The following is a 22,102-nucleotide window of genomic DNA, read 5'->3' on the forward strand; positions in this document are numbered from 1 at the left end:
AATGCTTATACCAAACCTGAGACCCTTCCTATAACATGAGATGTGATATCCAACTCCTTCCCGTTCCAAACCTGAGACACTAACTATAGCATATGTGATATCCAACTCCTTCCCATTCCAAACATGAGACCCTTCCTATAGCAAGAAAGTAATATCCAACTCCTACCCATTCCAATCCTGAGACCCTTCCTATAGCAAGAGATGTGATATCCAAATCCTTCCCATTCCAATCCTGAGACCCTTCCTATAACATGAGATGTGATATCCAACTCCTTCCCATTCCAACCTGAGACACTTCCTAAAGCATGAGAAGGGATATCCAACTCCTTCCCAATCCAATCCTGAGACCCTTCCGATAGCAGAGATGTGATATCTCAATGCTTATACCAAACCTGAGACCCTTCCTATGGCATGAGATGTGATATCCAACTCCTTGCCATTCAAATCCTGAGACCCTTCCTATAGCATGAGAAGGGGTATCCAACTCCTTCCCAATCCAATCCTGAGACCCTTCCGATAGCAGCGACGTGATATCTCAATGCTTCTACCAAACCTGAGACCCTTCCTTTAGCATGAGATGTGATATCCAAATCCTTCACATTCCAATCCTGAGACCCTTCCTATAGCATGAGATGTGATATCTCAATGCTTCTAATACCAAACCTGAGATCCTTCCTATAACATGAGATGTGATATCCAATTCCTTCCCATTCCAAACCTGAGACCCTTCCTATTGGATGAGATGTGATATCCAACTCCTTCCCATTCCAACCCTGAGACCCTTCCTATAGCATGAGATGTGATGTCTCAATGCGTCTAATACCAAACCTGAGATCCTTCCTATAACATGAGATGTGATATCCAAATCCTTCCATTCCAATCCTGAGACCCGTCCTATAGCATGAGATGTGATATCTCAATGCTTATACCAAACCTGAGACCCTTCCTATAGCATGAGATGTGATATCCAACTGCTTCCCATTCCAATCCTGAGACCCTTCCTATAGCATGAGATGTGATATCTCAATGCTTCTAATACCAAACCTGAGATCCTTCCTCTAACATGAAATGTGATATCCAACTCCTTCCCTTTCCAAACCTAAGAGCCTATCTATAGTATGAGATGTGATATCCAAGTCCTTCACATTCCAACCCTTAGACCCTTCCTACAGCATGCAATATGATATCTCAATGATTCTAATAACAAACCTGAGACCCGTCCTATAACATGAGATGGGATATCCAACTCCTTCCCATTCCAATCCTGAGACACTTCCGATAGCAGAGATGTGATATCTCAATGCTTATACCAAACCTGAGACCCTTCCTATAACATGAGATGTGATATCCAAATCCTTCCCGTTCCAAACCTGAGACCCTTCCTTTAGCATGAGATGTGATATCCAGCTCCTTCCCATTCCAATCCTGAGACACTTCCGATAGCATGAGATGTGATATCTCAATGCTTCTAATATCAAAACTGAGACCCTCCCTATAGCATGATATGTGATATCTTAGTCCTTCCCATTCCAATCCTGAGACCCTCCCTATAGCATGAGATGTGATATCCAACTCCTTCCCATTCCAATCCTGAGACCCTTCCTATAGCATGAGATATGATATCTCAATACTTCTAATACCAAACGTGAGATCCTTCCGATAACATGAGATGTGATATCCAAATCCTTCCCCTTCCAAACCTGAGACCCTCCCTTTAGCATGAAATGTGATATCCAACTCCTTCCTATTCCAATCCTGAGACTCTTCTGATAGCATGAGATGTGATATCTCAATGCTTCTAATACCAAACCTGAGATCCTTCCTATAACATGAGATGTGATATCCAAATCCTTCCCCTTCCAAACCTGAGACCCTCCCTTTAGCATGAGATGTGATATCTAACTCCTTCCCATTCCATTCCTCAGACCCTTCTGATAGCATGAGATGTGATATCTCAATGCCTCTAATACCAAACCTGAGATCCTACCTCTAACATGAAATGAGATATCCAACTCTTTCCCCTTCCAAACCTGAGAGCCTTCCTATAGCATGAGATGTGATATCCAAGTCCTTCCCATTCCAATACTGAGACCCTTCCTACAGCTTGAGATGTGATATCCAACTCCTTCCCATTCCAATTCTGAGACCCTTCCTATAGCATGAGATGTGATATCTCAATGCTTATACCAAACCTGAGAGCCTACCTATAGCATGAGATGTGATATCCAAGTCCATCCCATTCCAATCCTTAGACCCTTCCTACAGCATGCAATGTGATATCTCAATGATTCTAATACCAAACCAGAGACTCTTCCTATAACATGAGATGGGATATCCAACTCCTTCCCATTCCAATTCTGAGACCCTTCCTATACTATGAGACTTGATATCTCAATGCTTCTAATACCAAACCTGAGACCCGTAATATAACATGAGATGTGATATCCAAATCCTTCCCCTTCCAAACCTTAGACCCTTCCTTTATCATGAGATGTGATATCCAACTCCTTCCCATTCCAATCCTGAGACCCTTCCGATATCATGAGATGTGATATCTCAAAGCTTCTAATATCAAACTTGAGACCCTCCCTATAGCATGAGATGTGATATCCAAGTCCTTCCCATTCCAATCCTGAGACCCTTCCTATAGCATGAGATGTGATATCTCAATGCTTCTAATACCAAACCTGAGACCCTTCCTATAACATGAGATGGGAATATCCAACTCCTTCCCATTCCAATCTTGAGACCCTTCCGATAGCAGAGATGTGATATCTCAATGCTTATACCACACCTGAGATCCTTCCTATAACATGAGATGTGATATCCAACTCCTTCCCATTCCAATCCTGAGACACTTCCTATAGCATGAGATGTGATATCTCACTGCTTATACCAAACCTGAGACCCTTCCCATAGCAGGAGATGTGATATCCAACTCCTTCCCATTCCAATCCTCAGACCCTTCCTATAGCATGAGATGTGATATCTCAATGCTTCTAATGTCAAACTTGAGACCCTACCTATAGCATGAGATGTGATATCCAAGTCCTTCCCATTCCAATCCTGAGACACTTCCTATAGCATGAGATGTGATATCTCAATGCTTCTAATACCAAACCTGAGACTCTTCCTATAACATGAGATGGGATATCCAACTCCTTCCAATTCCAATCCTGAGACCCTTTTGATAGCAGAGATGTGATATCTCAATGTTTATACCAAACCTGAGACCCTTCCTACGGCATGAGATGTCATATTCAACTCCTTCCCATTCCAATCCTGAGACCCTTCCTATAGCATGAGATTTGATATCCAACTCCTTCCCATTCCAATCCTGAGACCCTTCCTATAGCATGAGATGTGATGTCTCAATGCTTCTAATACCAAACCTCAGATCCTTCCTATAACATGAGATGTGATATCCAACTCCTTCCATTCCAATCCTGAGACCCTTCCTATAGCATGAGATGTGATATCTCAATGCTTATACCAAACCTGAAACCCTTCCTATAGCATGAGATGTGATATCCAACTCCTTCCCATTCCAATCCTGAGACCCTTCCTATAGCCTGAGATGTGATGTCTCAATGCCTCTAATACCAAACCTGAGATCCTTCCTCTAACATGAAATGTGATATCCAACTCCTTCACTTTCCAAACCTGAGAGCCTATCTATAGCATGAGATGTGATATCCAAGTCCTTCGCATTCCAATCCTTAGACCCTTCCTACAGCATGCAATATGATATCTCAATGATTCTAATAAAAAACCTGAGACCCGTCCTATAACATGAGACTGGATATCCAACTCCTTCCCATTCCAATCCTGAGACACTTCCGATAGCAGAGATGTGATATCTCAATGTTTATACCAAACCTGAGACCCTTCCTATAACATGAGATGTGATATCCAACTCCTTCCCGTTCCAAACCTGAGACCCTTCCTTTAGCATGAGATGTGATATCCAGCTCCTTCCCATTCCAATCCTGAGACACTTCCGATAGCATGAGATGTGATATCTCAATGCTTCTAATATCAAAACTGAGACCCTCCCTATAGCATGATATGTGATATCTAAGTCCTTCCCATTCCAATCCTGAGACCCTTCCTATAGCATGAGATGTGATATCTAAATACTTCTAATACCAAACCTGAGATCCTTCCGATAACATGAGATGTGATATCTCAATACTTCTAATACCAAACCTGAGATCCATCCTATAACATGAGATGTGATATCCAAATCCTTCCCCTTCCAAACCTGAGACCCTCCCTTTAGCATGAGATGTGATATCCAACTCCTTCCCATTCCAATCCTGAGACCCTTCTGATAGCATAAGATATGATATCTCAATGCTTCTATACCAAACCTGAGATCCTTCCGATAGCATGAGATGTGATATCTCAATACTTCTAATACCAAACCTGAGATCCTTCCTATAACATGAGATGTGATATCCAAATCCTTATCTTCCAAACCTGAGACCCTCCTTTTACCATGAGATGTGATATCCAGCTCCTTCCAATTCCAATCCTGAGACACTTCCGATAGCATGAGATGTGATATCTCAATGCTTATACCAAACCTGAGACCCTTCCTATAACATGAGATGTGATATCCAAATCCTTCCCGTTCCAAACCTGAGACCCTTCCTTTAGCATGAGATGTGATATCCAGCTCCTTCCCATTCCAATCCTGAGACACTTCCGATAGCATGAGATGTGATATCTCAATGCTTCTAATATCAAAACTGAGACCCTCCCTATAGCATGATATGTGATATCTTAGTCCTTCCCATTCCAATCCTGAGACCCTCCCTATAGCATGAGATGTGATATCCAACTCCTTCCCATTCCAATCCTGAGACCCTTCCTATAGCATGAGATATGATATCTCAATACTTCTAATACCAAACGTGAGATCCTTCCGATAACATGAGATGTGATATCCAAATCCTTCCCCTTCCAAACCTGAGACCCTCCCTTTAGCATGAAATGTGATATCCAACACCTTCCTATTCCAATCCTGAGACTCTTCTGATAGCATGAGATGTGATATCTCAATGCTTCTAATACCAAACCTGAGATCCTTCCTATAACATGAGATGTGATATCCAAATCCTTCCCCTTCCAAACCTGAGACCCTCCCTTTAGCATGAGATGTGATATCTAACTCCTTCCCATTCCATTCCTCAGACCCTTCTGATAGCATGAGATGTGATATCTCAATGCCTCTAATACCAAACCTGAGATCCTACCTCTAACATGAAATGAGATATCCAACTCTTTCCCCTTCCAAACCTGAGAGCCTTCCTATAGCATGAGATGTGATATCCAAGTCCTTCCCATTCCAATACTGAGACCCTTCCTACAGCTTGAGATGTGATATCCAACTCCTTCCCATTCCAATTCTGAGACCCTTCCTATAGCATGAGATGTGATATCTCAATGCTTATACCAAACCTGAGAGCCTACCTATAGCATGAGATGTGATATCCAAGTCCATCCCATTCCAATCCTTAGACCCTTCCTACAGCATGCGATGTGATATCTCAATGATTCTAATACCAAACCAGAGACTCTTCCTATAACATGAGATGGGATATCCAACTCCTTCCCATTCCAATTCTGAGACCCTTCCTATACTATGAGACTTGATATCTCAATGCTTCTAATACCAAACCTGAGACCCGTAATATAACATGAGATGTGATATCCAAATCCTTCCCCTTCCAAACCTTAGACCCTTCCTTTATCATGAGATGTGATATCCAACTCCTTCCCATTCCAATCCTGAGACCCTTCCGATATCATGAGATGTGATATCTCAAAGCTTCTAATATCAAACTTGAGACCCTCCCTATAGCATGAGATGTGATATCCAAGTCCTTCCCATTCCAATCCTGAGACCCTTCCTATAGCATGAGATGTGATATCTCAATGCTTCTAATACCAAACCTGAGACCCTTCCTATAACATGAGATGGGAATATCCAACTCCTTCCCATTCCAATCTTGAGACCCTTCCGATAGCAGAGATGTGATATCTCAATGCTTATACCACACCTGAGATCCTTCCTATAACATGAGATGTGATATCCAACTCCTTCCCATTCCAATCCTGAGACACTTCCTATAGCATGAGATGTGATATCTCACTGCTTATACCAAACCTGAGACCCTTCCCATAGCAGGAGATGTGATATCCAACTCCTTCCCATTCCAATCCTCAGACCCTTCCTATAGCATGAGATGTGATATCTCAATGCTTCTAATGTCAAACTTGAGACCCTACCTATAGCATGAGATGTGATATCCAAGTCCTTCCCATTCCAATCCTGAGACACTTCCTATAGCATGAGATGTGATATCTCAATGCTTCTAATACCAAACCTGAGACTCTTCCTATAACATGAGATGGGATATCCAACTCCTTCCAATTCCAATCCTGAGACCCTTTTGATAGCAGAGATGTGATATCTCAATGTTTATACCAAACCTGAGACCCTTCCTACGGCATGAGATGTCATATTCAACTCCTTCCCATTCCAATCCTGAGACCCTTCCTATAGCATGAGATTTGATATCCAACTCCTTCCCATTCCAATCCTGAGACCCTTCCTATAGCATGAGATGTGATGTCTCAATGCTTCTAATACCAAACCTCAGATCCTTCCTATAACATGAGATGTGATATCCAACTCCTTCCATTCCAATCCTGAGACCCTTCCTATAGCATGAGATGTGATATCTCAATGCTTATACCAAACCTGAAACCCTTCCTATAGCATGAGATGTGATATCCAACTCCTTCCCATTCCAATCCTGAGACCCTTCCTATAGCCTGAGATGTGATATCTCAATGCCTCTAATACCAAACCTGAGATCCTTCCTCTAACATGAAATGTGATATCCAACTCCTTCACTTTCCAAACCTGAGAGCCTATCTATAGCATGAGATGTGATATCCAAGTCCTTCGCATTCCAATCCTTAGACCCTTCCTACAGCATGCAATATGATATCTCAATGATTCTAATAAAAAACCTGAGACCCGTCCTATAACATGAGACGGGATATCCAACTCCTTCCCATTCCAATCCTGAGACACTTCCGATAGCAGAGATGTGATATCTCAATGTTTATACCAAACCTGAGACCCTTCCTATAACATGAGATGTGATATCCAACTCCTTCCCGTTCCAAACCTGAGACCCTTCCTTTAGCATGAGATGTGATATCCAGCTCCTTCCCATTCCAATCCTGAGACACTTCCGATAGCATGAGATGTGATATCTCAATGCTTCTAATATCAAAACTGAGACCCTCCCTATAGCATGATATGTGATATCTAAGTCCTTCCCATTCCAATCCTGAGACCCTTCCTATAGCATGAGATGTGATATCTAAATACTTCTAATACCAAACCTGAGATCCTTCCGATAACATGAGATGTGATATCTCAATACTTCTAATACCAAACCTGAGATCCATCCTATAACATGAGATGTGATATCCAAATCCTTCCCCTTCCAAACCTGAGACCCTCCCTTTAGCATGAGATGTGATATCCAACTCCTTCCCATTCCAATCCTGAGACCCTTCTGATAGCATAAGATATGATATCTCAATGCTTCTATACCAAACCTGAGATCCTTCCGATAGCATGAGATGTGATATCTCAATACTTCTAATACCAAACCTGAGATCCTTCCTATAACATGAGATGTGATATCCAAATCCTTATCTTCCAAACCTGAGACCCTCCTTTTACCATGAGATGTGATATCCAACTCCTTCCCATTCCAATCCTGAGACTCTTCTGATAGCATAAGATATGATATCTCAATGCTTCTATACCAAACCTGAGTTCCTTCTGATAGCATGAGATGTGATATCTCAATGCTTCTAATACCAAACCTGAGATCCTACCTCTAACATGAAATGTGATATCCAACTCTTTCCCCTTGCAAACCTGAGAGCCTTCCTATAGCATGAGATGTGATATCCAAGTCCTTCCCATTCCAATCCTGAGACCCTTCCTATAACATGAGATGTGATATCCAACTCCTTCCCATTCCAACCTGAGACCCTTCCTATAGCATGAGATGGGATATCTAACTCCTTCCAAATCCAATCCTGATACCCTTCCGATAGCATGAGATGTGATAACCCAATGCTTCTACCAAACCTGAGACCCATATTATGGCATGAGAGGTGATATCAGACTCCTTCCCATTCTAATCCTGAGACCCTTCCTATAGCTTGAAATGTGATATCCAACTCCTTCCCATTCCAATTCTGAGACCCTTCCTATACCATGAGACTTGATATCTCAATGCTTCTAATACCAAACCTGAGACCCGTCCTATAACATGAGATGTGATATCCAAATCCTTCCCCTTCCAAACCTTAGACCCTTCCTTTATCATGAGATGTGATATCCAACTCCTTCCCATTCCAATCTTGAGACCCTTCCGATATCATGAAATGTGATATCTCAATGCTTCTATCAAACGTGAGACCCTCCCTATAGCATGAGATGTGATATCCAACTCCTTCCCATTCCAATCCTGAGACCCTTCTGATAGCATAAGATATGATATCTCAATGCTTCTATACCAAACCTGAGATCCTTCCGATAGCATGAGATGTGATATCTCAATACTTCTAATACCAAACCTGAGATCCTTCCTATAACATGAGATGTGATATCCAAATCCTTATCTTCCAAACCTGAGACCCTCCCTTTACCATGAGATTTGATATCCAACTCCTTCCCATTCCAATCCTGAGACTCTTCTGATAGCATAAGATATGATATCTCAATGCTTCTATACCAAACCTGAGATCCTTCTGATAGCATGAGATGTGATATCTCAAAGCTTCTAATATCAAACTTGAGACCCTCCCTATAGCATGAGATGTGATATGCAAGTCCTTCCCATTCCAATCCTGAGACCCTTCCTATAGCATGAGATGTGATATCTCAATGCTTCTAATACCAAACCTGAGACCCTTCCTATAACATGAGATGGGAATATCCAACTCCTTCCCATTCCAATCTTGAGACCCTTCCGATAGCAGAGATGTGATATCTCAATGCTTATACCAAACCTGAGATCCTTCCTATAACATGAGATGTGATATCCAACTCCTTCCCATTCCAATCCTGAGACACTTCCTATAGCATGAGATGTGATATCTCACTGCTTATACCAAACCTGAGACCCTTCCCATAGCAGGAGATGTGATATCCAACTCCTTCCCATTCCAATCCTCAGACCCTTCCTATAGATTGAGATGTGATATCTCAATGCTTCTAATGTCAAACTTGAGACCCTACCTATAGCATGAGATGTGATATCCAAGTCCTTCCCATTCCAATCCTAAGACACTTCCTATAGCATGAGATGTGATATCTCAATGCTTCTAATACCAAACTTGAGACTCTTCCTATAACATGAGATGGGATATCCAACTCCTTCCCATTCCAATCCTGAGACCCTTTTGATAGCAGAGATGTGATATCTCAATGTTTATACCAAACCTGAGACCCTTCCTACGGCATGAGATGTCATATTCAACTCCTTCCCATTCCAATCCTGAGACCCTTCCTATAGCATGAGATTTGATATCCAACTCCTTCCCATTCCAATCCTGAGACCCTTCCTATAGCATGAGATGTGATGTCTCAATGCTTCTAATACCAAACCTGAGATCCTTCCTATAACATGAGATGTGATATCCAACTCCTTCCCATTCCAATCCTGAGACCCTTCCTATAGCATGAGATGTGATATCTCAATGCTTCTAATACCAAACCTGAGATCCTTCCTCTAACATGAAATGTGAGATCCAACTCCTTCCCTTTCCAAACCTAAGAGCCTATCTATAGCATGAGATGTGATATCCAAGTTCTTCACATTCCAACCCTTAGACCCTTCCTACAGCATGCAATATGATATCTCAATGATTCCAATAACAAACCTGAGACCCGTCCTATAACATGAGATGGGATATCCAACTCCTTCCCATTCCAATCCTGAGACACTTCCGATAGCAGAGATGTGATATCTCAATGTTTATACCAAACCTGAGACCCTTCCTATAACATGAGATGTGATATCCAACTCCTTCCCGTTCCAAACCTGAGACCCTTCCTTTAGCATGAGATGTGATATCCAGCTCCTTCCCATTCCAATCCTGAGACACTTCCGATAGCATGAGATGTGATATCTCAATGCTTCTAATATCAAAACTGAGACCCTCCCTATAGCATGATATGTGATATCTAAGTCCTTCCCATTCCAATCCTGAGACCCTTCCTATAGCATGAGATGTGATATCTCAATGCTTCTACCAAACCTGAGACCCTTCCTTTAGCATGAGATGTGATATCCAACTCCTTCCCATTCCAATCCTGAGACCCTTCCTATAGCATGAGATGTGATATCTCAATACTTCTAATACCAAACCTGAGATCCTTCCGATAACATGAGATGTGATATCTCAATACTTCTAATACCAAACCTGAGATCCATCCTATAACATGAGATGTGATATCCAACTCCTTCCCTTTCCAAACCTGAGAGCCGTTCTATAGCATGAGATGTGATATCCAGGTCCTTCCCATTCCAATCCTTAGACCCTTCCTACAGCATGCAATATGATATCTCAATGCTTATACCAAACCTGAGAACCTTCCTATGGCCTGAGATGTCATGGCCTGAGATGTCATATACAACTCCTTCCCATTCCAATCCTGAGACCCTTCCTTTAGCATGAGATGTGATATCTCAATGCTTATACCAAATCTGAGAGCCTACCTATAACATGAGATGTGATATCCAAGTCCATCCCATTCCAATCCTTAGACCCTTCCTACAGCATGCGATGTGATATCTCAATGATTCTAATACCAAACCAGAGACTCTTCCTATAACATGAGATGGGATATCCAACTCCTTCCCATTCCAATCCTGAGCGGCTTCCGATAGCAGAGATGTGATATCTCAATGCTTATACCAAACCTGAGACCCTTCCTATAGCATGAGATGTGATATCCAATTCCTTCCCATTCCAATCCTGAGACCCTCCCTATAGCATGAGATGTGATATCTCAATGCTTATACCAAACCTGAGAGCCTACCTATAACATGAGATGTGATATCCAAGTCCATCCCATTCCAATCCTTAGACCCTTCCTACAGCATGCGATGTGATATCTCAATGATTCTAATACCAAACCAGAGACTCTTCCTATAACATGAGATGGGATATCCAACTCCTTCCCATTCCAATCCTGAGCGGCTTCCGATAGCAGAGATGTGATATCTCAATGCTTATACCAAACCTGAGACCCTTCCTATAACATGAGATGTGATATCCAACTCCTTCCCGTTCCAAACCTGAGACACTAACTATAGCATATGTGATATCCAACTCCTTCCCATTCCAAACATGAGACCCTTCCTATAGCAAGAAAGTAATATCCAACTCCTACCCATTCCAATCCTGAGACCCTTCCTATAGCAAGAAAGTAATATCCAACTCCTACCCATTCCAATCCTGAGACCCTTCCTATAGCAAGAGATGTGATATCCAAATCCTTCCCATTCCAATCCTGAGACCCTTCCTATAACATGAGATGTGATATCTCACTGCTTATACCAAACCTGAGACCCTTCCCATAGCAGGAGATGTGATATCCAACTCCTTCCCATTCCAACCTGAGACACTTCCTATAGCATGAGAAGGGATATCCAACTCCTTCCCAATCCAAGCCTGAGACCCTTCCGATAGCAGAGATGTGATATCTCAATGCTTATACCAAACCTGAGACCCTTCCTATGGCATGAGATGTGATATCCAACTCCTTGCCATTCAAATCCTGAGACCCTTCCTATAGCATGAGAAGGGATATCCAACTCCTTCCCAATCCAATCCTGAGACCCTTCCGATAGCAGCGACGTGATATCTCAATGCTTCTACCAAACCTGAGACCCTTCCTTTAGCATGAGATGTGATATCCAAATCCTTCACATTCCAATCCTGAGACCCTTCCTATAGCATGAGATGTGATATCTCAATGCTTCTAATACCAAACCTGAGATCCTTCCTATAACATGAGATGTGATATCCAATTCCTTCCCATTCCAAACCTGAGACCCTTCCTATTGGATGAGATGTGATATCCAACTCCTTCCCATTCCAACCCTGAGACCCTTCCTATAGCATGAGATGTGATGTCTCAATGCGTCTAATACCAAACCTGAGATCCTTCCTATAACATGAGATGTGATATCCAACTCCTTCCATTCCAATCCTGAGACCCGTCCTATAGCATGAGATGTGATATCTCAATGCTTATACCAAACCTGAGACCCTTCCTATAGCATGAGATGTAATATCCAACTGCTTCCCACTCCAATCCTGAGACCCATCCTATAGCATGAGATGTGATATCTCAATGCTTCTAATACCAAACCTGAGATCCTTCCTCTAACATGAAATGTGATATCCAACTCCTTCCCTTTCCAAACCTAAGAGCCTATCTATAGCATGAGATGTGATATCCAAGTCCTTCACATTCCAACCCTTAGACCCTTCCTATAGCATGAGATGTGATATCTCAATGATTCTAATAACAAACCTGAGACCCGTCCTATAACATGAGATGGGATATCCAACTCCTTCCCATTCCAATCCTGAGACACTTCCGATAGCAGAGATGTGATATCTCAATGCTTATACCAAACCTGAGACCCTTCCTATAACATGAGATGTGATATCCAAATCCTTCCCGTTCCAAACCTGAGACCCTTCCTTTAGCATGAGATGTGATATCCAGCTCCTTCCCATTCCAATCCTGAGACACTTCCGATAGCATGAGATGTGATATCTCAATGCTTCTAATATCAAAACTGAGACCCTCCCTATAGCATGATATGTGATATCCAAATCCTTCCCCTTCCAAACCTGAGACCCTCCCTTTAGCATGAAATGTGATATCCAACTCCTTCCTATTCCAATCCTGAGACTCTTCTGATAGCATGAGATGTGATATCTCAATGCTTCTAATACCAAACCTGAGATCCTTCCTATAACATGAGATGTGATATCCAAATCCTTCCCCTTCCAAACCTGAGACCCTCCCTTTAGCATGAAATGTGATATCCAACTCCTTCCTATTCCAATCCTGAGACTCTTCTGATAGCATGAGATGTGATATCTCAATGCTTCTAATACCAAACCTGAGATCCTTCCGATAGCATGAGATGTGATATCTCAATGCTTCTAATACCAAACCTGAGATCCTTCCTATAACATGAGATGTGATATCCAAATCCTTCCCCTTCCAAACCTGAGACCCTCCCTTTAGCATGAGATGTGATATCTAACTCCTTCCCATTCCATTCCTGAGACCCTTCTGATAGCATGAGATGTGATATCTCAATGCCTCTAATACCAAACCTGAGATCCTACCTCTAACATGAAATGAGATATCCAACTCTTTCCCCTTCCAAACCTGAGAGCCTTCCTATAGCATGAGATGTGATATCCAAGTCCTTCCCATTCCAATACTGAGACCCTTCCTATAGCTTGAGATGTGATATCCAACTCCTTCCCATTCCAATTCTGAGACCCTTCCTATAGCATGAGATGTGATATCTCAATGCTTATACCAAACCTGAGAGCCTACCTACAGCATGAGATGTGATATCCAAGTCCATCCCATTCCAATCCTTAGACCCTTCCTACAGCATGCGATGTGATATCTCAATGATTATAATACCAAACCAGAGACTCTTCCTATAACATGAGATGGGATATCCAACTCCTTCCCATTCCAATTCTGAGACCCTTCCTATACTATGAGACTTGATATCTCAATGCTTCTAATACCAAACCTGAGACCCGTAATATAACATGAGATGTGATATCCAAATCCTTCCCCTTCCAAACCTTAGACCCTTCCTTTATCATGAGATGTGATATCCAACTCCTTCCCATTCCAATCCTGAGACCCTTCCGATATCATGAGATGTGATATCTCAAAGCTTCTAATATCAAACTTGAGACCCTCCCTATAGCATGAGATGTGATATCCAAGTCCTTCCCATTCCAATCTTGAGACCCTTCCTATAGCATGAGATGTGATATCTCAATGCTTCTAATACCAAACCTGAGACCCTTCCTATAACATGAGATGGGAATATCCAACTCCTTCCCATTCCAATCTTGAGACCCTTCCGATAGCAGAGATGTGATATCTCAATGCTTATACCAAACCTGAGATCCTTCCTATAACATGAGATGTGATATCCAACTCCTTCCCATTCCAATCCTGAGACACTTCCTATAGCATGTGATGTGATATCTCACTGCTTATACGAAACCTGAGACCCTTCCCATAGCAGGAGATGTGATATCCAACTCCTTCCCATTCCAATCCTCAGACCCTTCCTATAGCATGAGATGTGATATCTCAATGCTTCTAATGTCAAACTTGAGACCCTACCTATAGCATGAGATGTGATATCCAAGTCCTTCCCATTCCAATCCTGAGACCCTTCCTATAGCATGAGATGTGATATCTCAATGCTTCTAATACCAAACCTGAGATCCTTCCTATAACATGAGATGTGATATCCAATTCCTTCCCATTCCAAACCTGAGACCCTTCCTATTGGATGAGATGTGATATCTAACTCCTTCCCATTCCAACCCTGAGACCCTTCCTATAGCATGAGATGTGATGTCTCAATGCGTCTAATACCAAACCTGAGATCCTTCCTATAACATGAGATGTGATATCCAACTCCTTCCATTCCAATCCTGAGACCCGTCCTATAGCATGAGATGTGATATCTCAATGCTTATACCAAACCTGAGACCCTTCCTATAGCATGAAATGTGATATCCAACTGCTTCCCATTCCAATCCTGAGACCCTTCCTATAGCATGAGATGTGATATCTCAATGCTTCTAATACCAAACCTGAGATCCTTCCTCTAACATGAAATGTGATATCCAACTCCTTCCCTTTCCAAACCTAAGAGCCTATCTATAGCATGAGATGTGATATCCAAGTCCTTCACATTCCAACCCTTAGACCCTTCCTACAGCATGCAATATGATATCTCAATGATTCTAATAACAAACCTGAGACCCGTCCTATAACATGAGATGGGATATCCAACTCCTTCCCATTCCAATCCTGAGACACTTCCGATAGCAGAGATGTGATATCTCAATGCTTATACCAAACCTGAGACCCTTCCTATAACATGAGATGTGATATCCAAATCCTTCCCGTTCCAAACCTGAGACCCTTCCTTTAGCATGAGATGTGATATCCAGCTCCTTCCCATTCCAATCCTGAGACACTTCCGATAGCATGAGATGTGATATCTCAATGCTTCTAATATCAAAACTGAGACTCTCCCTATAGCATGATATGTGATATCTAAGTCCTTCCCATTCCAATCCTGAGACCCTCCCTATAGCATGAGATGTGATATCCAACTCCTTCCCATTCCAATCCTGAGACCCTTCCTATAGCATGAGATATGATATCTCAATACTTCTAATACCAAACGTGAGATCCTTCCGATAACATGAGATGTGATATCCAAATCCTTCCCCTTCCAAACCTGAGACCCTCCCTTTAGCATGAAATGTGATATCCAACTCCTTCCTATTCCAATCCTGAGACTCTTCTGATAGCATGAGATGTGATATCTCAATGCTTCTAATACCAAACCTGAGATCCTTCCGATAGCATGAGATGTGATATCTCAATGCTTCTAATACCAAACCTGAGATCCTTCCTATAACATGAGATGTGATATCCAAATCCTTCCCCTTCCAAACCTGAGACCCTCCCTTTAGCATGAGATGTGATATCTAACTCCTTCCCATTCCATTCCTGAGACCCTTCTGATAGCATGAGATGTGATATCTCAATGCCTCTAATACCAAACCTGAGATCCTACCTCTAACATGAAATGAGATATCCAACTCTTTCCCCTTCCAAACCTGAGAGCCTTCCTATAGCATGAGATGTGATATCCAAGTCCTTCCCATTCCAATACTGAGACCCTTCGTATAGCTTGAGATGTGATATCCAACTCCTTCCCATTCCAATTCTGAGACCCTTCCTATAGCATGAGATGTGATATCTCAATGCTTATACCAAACCTGAGAGCCTACCTATAGCATGAGATGTGATATCCAAGTCCATCCCATTCCAATCCTTAGACCCTTCCTACAGCATGCGATGTGATATCTCAATGATTCTAATACCAAACCAGAGACTCTTCCTATAACATGAGATGGGATATCCAACTCCTTCCCATTCCAATTCTGAGACCCTTCCTATACTATGAGACTTGATATCTCAATGCTTCTAATACCAAACCTGAGACCCGTAATATAACATGAGATGTGATATCCAAATCCTTCCCCTTCCAAACCTTAGACCCTTCCTTTATCATGAGATGTGATATCCAACTCCTTCCCATTCCAATCCTGAGACCCTTCCGATATCATGAGATGTGATATCTCAAAGCTTCTAATATCAAACTTGAGACCCTCCCTATAGCATGAGATGTGATATCCAAGTCCTTCCCATTCCAATCCTGAGACCCTTCCTATAGCATGAGATGTGATATCTCAATGCTTCTAATACCAAACCTGAGACCCTTCCTATAACATGAGATGGGAATATCCAACTCCTTCCCATTCCAATCTTGAGACCCTTCCGATAGCAGAGATGTGATATCTCAATGCTTATACCAAACCTGAGATCCTTCCTATAACGAGATGTGATATCCAACTCCTTCCCATTCCAATCCTGAGACACTTCCTATAGCATGAGATGTGATATCTCACTGCTTATACCAAACCTGAGACCCTTCCCATAGCAGGAGATGTGATATCCAACTCCTTCCCATTCCAATCCTCAGACCCTTCCTATAGCATGAGATGTGATATCTCAATGCTTCTAATGTCAAACTTGAGACCCTACCTATAGCATGAGATGTGATATCCAAGTCCTTCCCATTCCAATCCTAAGACACTTCCTATAGCATGAGATGTGATATCTCAATGCTTCTAATACCAAACTTGAGACTCTTCCTATAACATGAGATGGGATATCCAACTCCTTCCCATTCCAATCCTGAGACCCTTTTGATAGCAGAGATGTGATATCTCAATGTTTATACCAAACCTGAGACCCTTCCTACGGCATGAGATGTCATATTCAACTCCTTCCCATTCCAATCCTGAGACCCTTCCTATAGCATGAGATTTGATATCCAACTCCTTCCCATTCCAATCCTGAGACCCTTCCTATAGCATGAGATGTGATGTCTCAATGCTTCTAATACCAAACCTGAGATCCTTCCTATAACATGAGATGTGATATCCAACTCCTTCCATTCCAATCCTGAGACCCTTCCCATAGCATGAGATGTGATATCTCAATGCTTATACCAAACCTGAGACCCTTCCTATAGCATGAGATGTGATATCCAACTCCTTCCCATTCCAATCCTGAGACCCTTCCTATAGCATGAGATGTGATATCTCAATGCTTCTAATACCAAACCTGAGATCCTTCCTCTAACATGAAATGTGAGATCCAACTCCTTCCCTTTCCAAACCTAAGAGCCTATCTATAGCATGAGATGTGATATCCAAGTCCTTCACATTCCAACCCTTAGACCCTTCCTACAGCATGCAATATGATATCTCAATGATTCCAATAACAAACCTGAGACCCGTCCTATAACATGAGATGGGATATCCAACTCCTTCCCATTCCAATCCTGAGACACTTCCGATAGCAGAGATGTGATATCTCAATGTTTATACCAAACCTGAGACCCTTCCTATAACATGAGATGTGATATCCAACTCCTTCCCGTTCCAAACCTGAGACCCTTCCTTTAGCATGAGATGTGATATCCAGCTCCTTCCCATTCCAATCCTGAGACACTTCCGATAGCATGAGATGTGATATCTCAATGCTTCTAATATCAAAACTGAGACCCTCCCTATAGCATATGTGATATCTAAGTCCTTCCCATTCCAATCCTGAGACCCTTCCTATAGCATGAGATGTGATATCTCAATGCTTCTACCAAACCTGAGACCCTTCCTTTAGCATGAGATGTGATATCCAACTCCTTCCCATTCCAATCCTGAGACCCTTCCTATAGCATGAGATGTGATATCTCAATACTTCTAATACCAAACCTGAGATCCTTCCGATAACATGAGATGTGATATCTCAATACTTCTAATACCAAACCTGAGATCCATCCTATAACATGAGATGTGATATCCAACTCCTTCCCTTTCCAAACCTGAGAGCCGTTCTATAGCATGAGATGTGATATCCAGGTCCTTCCCATTCCAATCCTTAGACCCTTCCTACAGCATGCAATATGATATCTCAATGCTTATACCAAACCTGAGAACCTTCCTATGGCCTGAGATGTCATGGCCTGAGATGTCATATACAACTCCTTCCCATTCCAATCCTGAGACCCTTCCTTTAGCATGAGATGTGATATCTCAATGCTTATTCCAAATCTGAGACCCTTCCTATAGCATGAGATGTGATATCCAATTCCTTCCCATTCCAATCCTGAGACCCTCCCTATAGCATGAGATGTGATATCTCAATGCTTATACCAAACCTGAGAGCCTACCTATAACATGAGATGTGATATCCAAGTCCATCCCATTCCAATCCTTAGACCCTTCCTACAGCATGCGATGTGATATCTCAATGATTCTAATACCAAACCAGAGACTCTTCCTATAACATGAGATGGGATATCCAACTCCTTCCCATTCCAATCCTGAGCGGCTTCCGATAGCAGAGATGTGATATCTCAATGCTTATACCAAACCTGAGACCCTTCCTATAACATGAGATGTGATATCCAACTCCTTCCCGTTCCAAACCTGAGACACTAACTATAGCATATGTGATATCCAACTCCTTCCCATTCCAAACATGAGACCCTTCCTATAGCAAGAAAGTAATATCCAACTCCTACCCATTCCAATCCTGAGACCCTTCCTATAGCAAGAGATGTGATATCCAAATCCTTCCCATTCCAATCCTGAGACCCTTCCTATAACATGAGATGTGATATCCAACTCCTTCCCATTCCAACCTGAGACACTTCCTAAAGCATGAGAAGGGATATCCAACTTCTTCCCAATCCAATCCTGAGACCCTTCCGATAGCAGAGATGTGATATCTCAATGCTTATACCAAACCTGAGACCCTTCCTATGGCATGAGATGTGATATCCAACTCCTTGCCATTCAAATCCTGAGACCCTTCCTATAGCATGAGAAGGGATATCCAACTCCTTCCCAATCCAATCCTGAGACCCTTCCGATAGCAGCGACGTGATATCTCAATGCTTCTACCAAACCTGAGACCCTTCCTTTAGCATGAGATGTGATATCCAAATCCTTCACATTCCAATCCTGAGACCCTTCCTATAGCATGAGATGTGATATCTCAATGCTTCTAATACCAAACCTGAGATCCTTCCTATAACATGAGATGTGATATCCAATTCCTTCCCATTCCAAACCTGAGACCCTTCCTATTGGATGAGATGTGATATCCAACTCCTTCCCATTCCAACCCTGAGACCCTTCCTATAGCATGAGATGTGATGTCTCAATGCGTCTAATACCAAACCTGAGATCCTTCCTATAACATGAGATGTGATATCCAAATCCTTCCATTCCAATCCTGAGACCCGTCCTATAGCATGAGATGTGATATCTCAATGCTTATACCAAACCTGAGACCCTTCCTATAGCATGAGATGTGATATCCAACTGCTTCCCATTCCAATCCTGAGACCCTTCCTATAGCATGAGATGTGATATCTCAATGCTTCTAATACCAAACCTGAGATCCTTCCTCTAACATGAAATGTGATATCCAACTCCTTCCCTTTCCAAACCTAAGAGCCTATCTATAGTATGAGATGTGATATCCAAGTCCTTCACATTCCAACCCTTAGACCCTTCCTACAGCATGCAATATGATATCTCAATGATTCTAATAACAAACCTGAGACCCGTCCTATAACATGAGATGGGATATCCAACTCCTTCCCATTCCAATCCTGAGACACTTCCGATAGCAGAGATGTGATATCTCAATGCTTATACCAAACCTGAGACCCTTCCTATAACATGAGATGTGATATCCAAATCCTTCCCGTTCCAAACCTGAGACCCTTCCTTTAGCATGAGATGTGATATCCAGCTCCTTCCCATTCCAATCCTGAGACACTTCCGATAGCATGAGATGTGATATCTCAATGCTTCTAATATCAAAACTGAGACCCTCCCTATAGCATGATATGTGATATCTTAGTCCTTCCCATTCCAATCCTGAGACCCTCCCTATAGCATGGGATGTGATATCCAACTCCTTCCCATTCCAATCCTGAGACCCTTCCTATAGCATGAGATATGATATCTCAATACTTCTAATACCAAACGTGAGATCCTTCCGATAACATGAGATGTGATATCCAAATCCTTCCCCTTCCAAACCTGAGACCCTCCCTTTAGCATGAAATGTGATATCCAACTCCTTCCTATTCCAATCCTGAGACTCTTCTGATAGCATGAGATGTGATATCTCAATGCTTCTAATACCAAACCTGAGATCCTTCCTATAACATGAGATGTGATATCCAAATCCTTCCCCTTCCAAACCTGAGACCCTCCCTTTAGCATGAGATGTGATATCTAACTCCTTCCCATTCCATTCCTCAGACAATTCTGATAGCATGAGATGTGATATCTCAATGCCTCTAATACCAAACCTGAGATCCTACCTCTAACATGAAATGAGATATCCAACTCTTTCCCCTTCCAAACCTGAGAGCCTTCCTATAGCATGAGATGTGATATCCAAGTCCTTCCCATTCCAATACTGAGACCCTTCCTACAGCTTGAGATGTGATATCCAACTCCTTCCCATTCCAATTCTGAGACCCTTCCTATAGCATGAGATGTTATATCTCAATGCTTATACCAAACCTGAGAGCCTACCTATAGCATGAGATGTGATATCCAAGTCCATCCCATTCCAATCCTTAGACCCTTCCTACAGCATGCGATGTGATATCTCAATGATTCTAATACCAAACCAGAGACTCTTCCTATAACATGAGATGGGATATCCAACTCCTTCCCATTCCAATTCTGAGACCCTTCCTATACTATGAGACTTGATATCTCAATGCTTCTAATACCAAACCTGAGACCCGTAATATAACATGAGATGTGATATCCAAATCCTTCCCCTTCCAAACCTGAGACCCTTCCGATATCATGAGATGTGATATCTCAAAGCTTCTAATATCAAACTTGAGACCCTCCCTATAGCATGAGATGTGATATCCAAGTCCTTCCCATTCCAATCCTGAGACCCTTCCTATAGCATGAGATGTGATATCTCAATGCTTCTAATACCAAACCTGAGACCCTTCCTATAACATGAGATGGGAATATCCAACTCCTTCCCATTCCAATCTTGAGACCCTTCCGATAGCAGAGATGTGATATCTCAATGCTTATACCACACCTGAGATCCTTCCTATAACATGAGATGTGATGTCCAACTCCTTCCCATTCCAATCCTGAGACACTTCCTATAGCATGAGATGTGATATCTCACTGCTTATACCAAACCTGAGACCCTTCCCATAGCAGGAGATGTGATATCCAACTCCTTCCCATTCCAATCCTCAGACCCTTCCTATAGCATGAGATGTGATATCTCAATGCTTCTAATGTCAAACTTGAGACCCTACCTATAGCATGAGATGTGATATCCAAGTCCTTCCCATTCCAATCCTGAGACACTTCCTATAGCATGAGATGTGATATCTCAATGCTTCTAATACCAAACCTGAGACTCTTCCTATAACATGAGATGGGATATCCAACTCCTTCCAATTCCAATCCTGAGACCCTTTTGATAGCAGAGATGTGATATCTCAATGTTTATACCAAACCTGAGACCCTTCCT

This window comes from Ambystoma mexicanum, chromosome 1p (genome assembly GCF_040938575.1).
Source record: "Ambystoma mexicanum isolate Mex_15411 chromosome 1p, UKY_AmexF1_1, whole genome shotgun sequence".
In the NCBI taxonomy this organism is placed as follows: Eukaryota; Metazoa; Chordata; class Amphibia; order Caudata; family Ambystomatidae; genus Ambystoma; species Ambystoma mexicanum.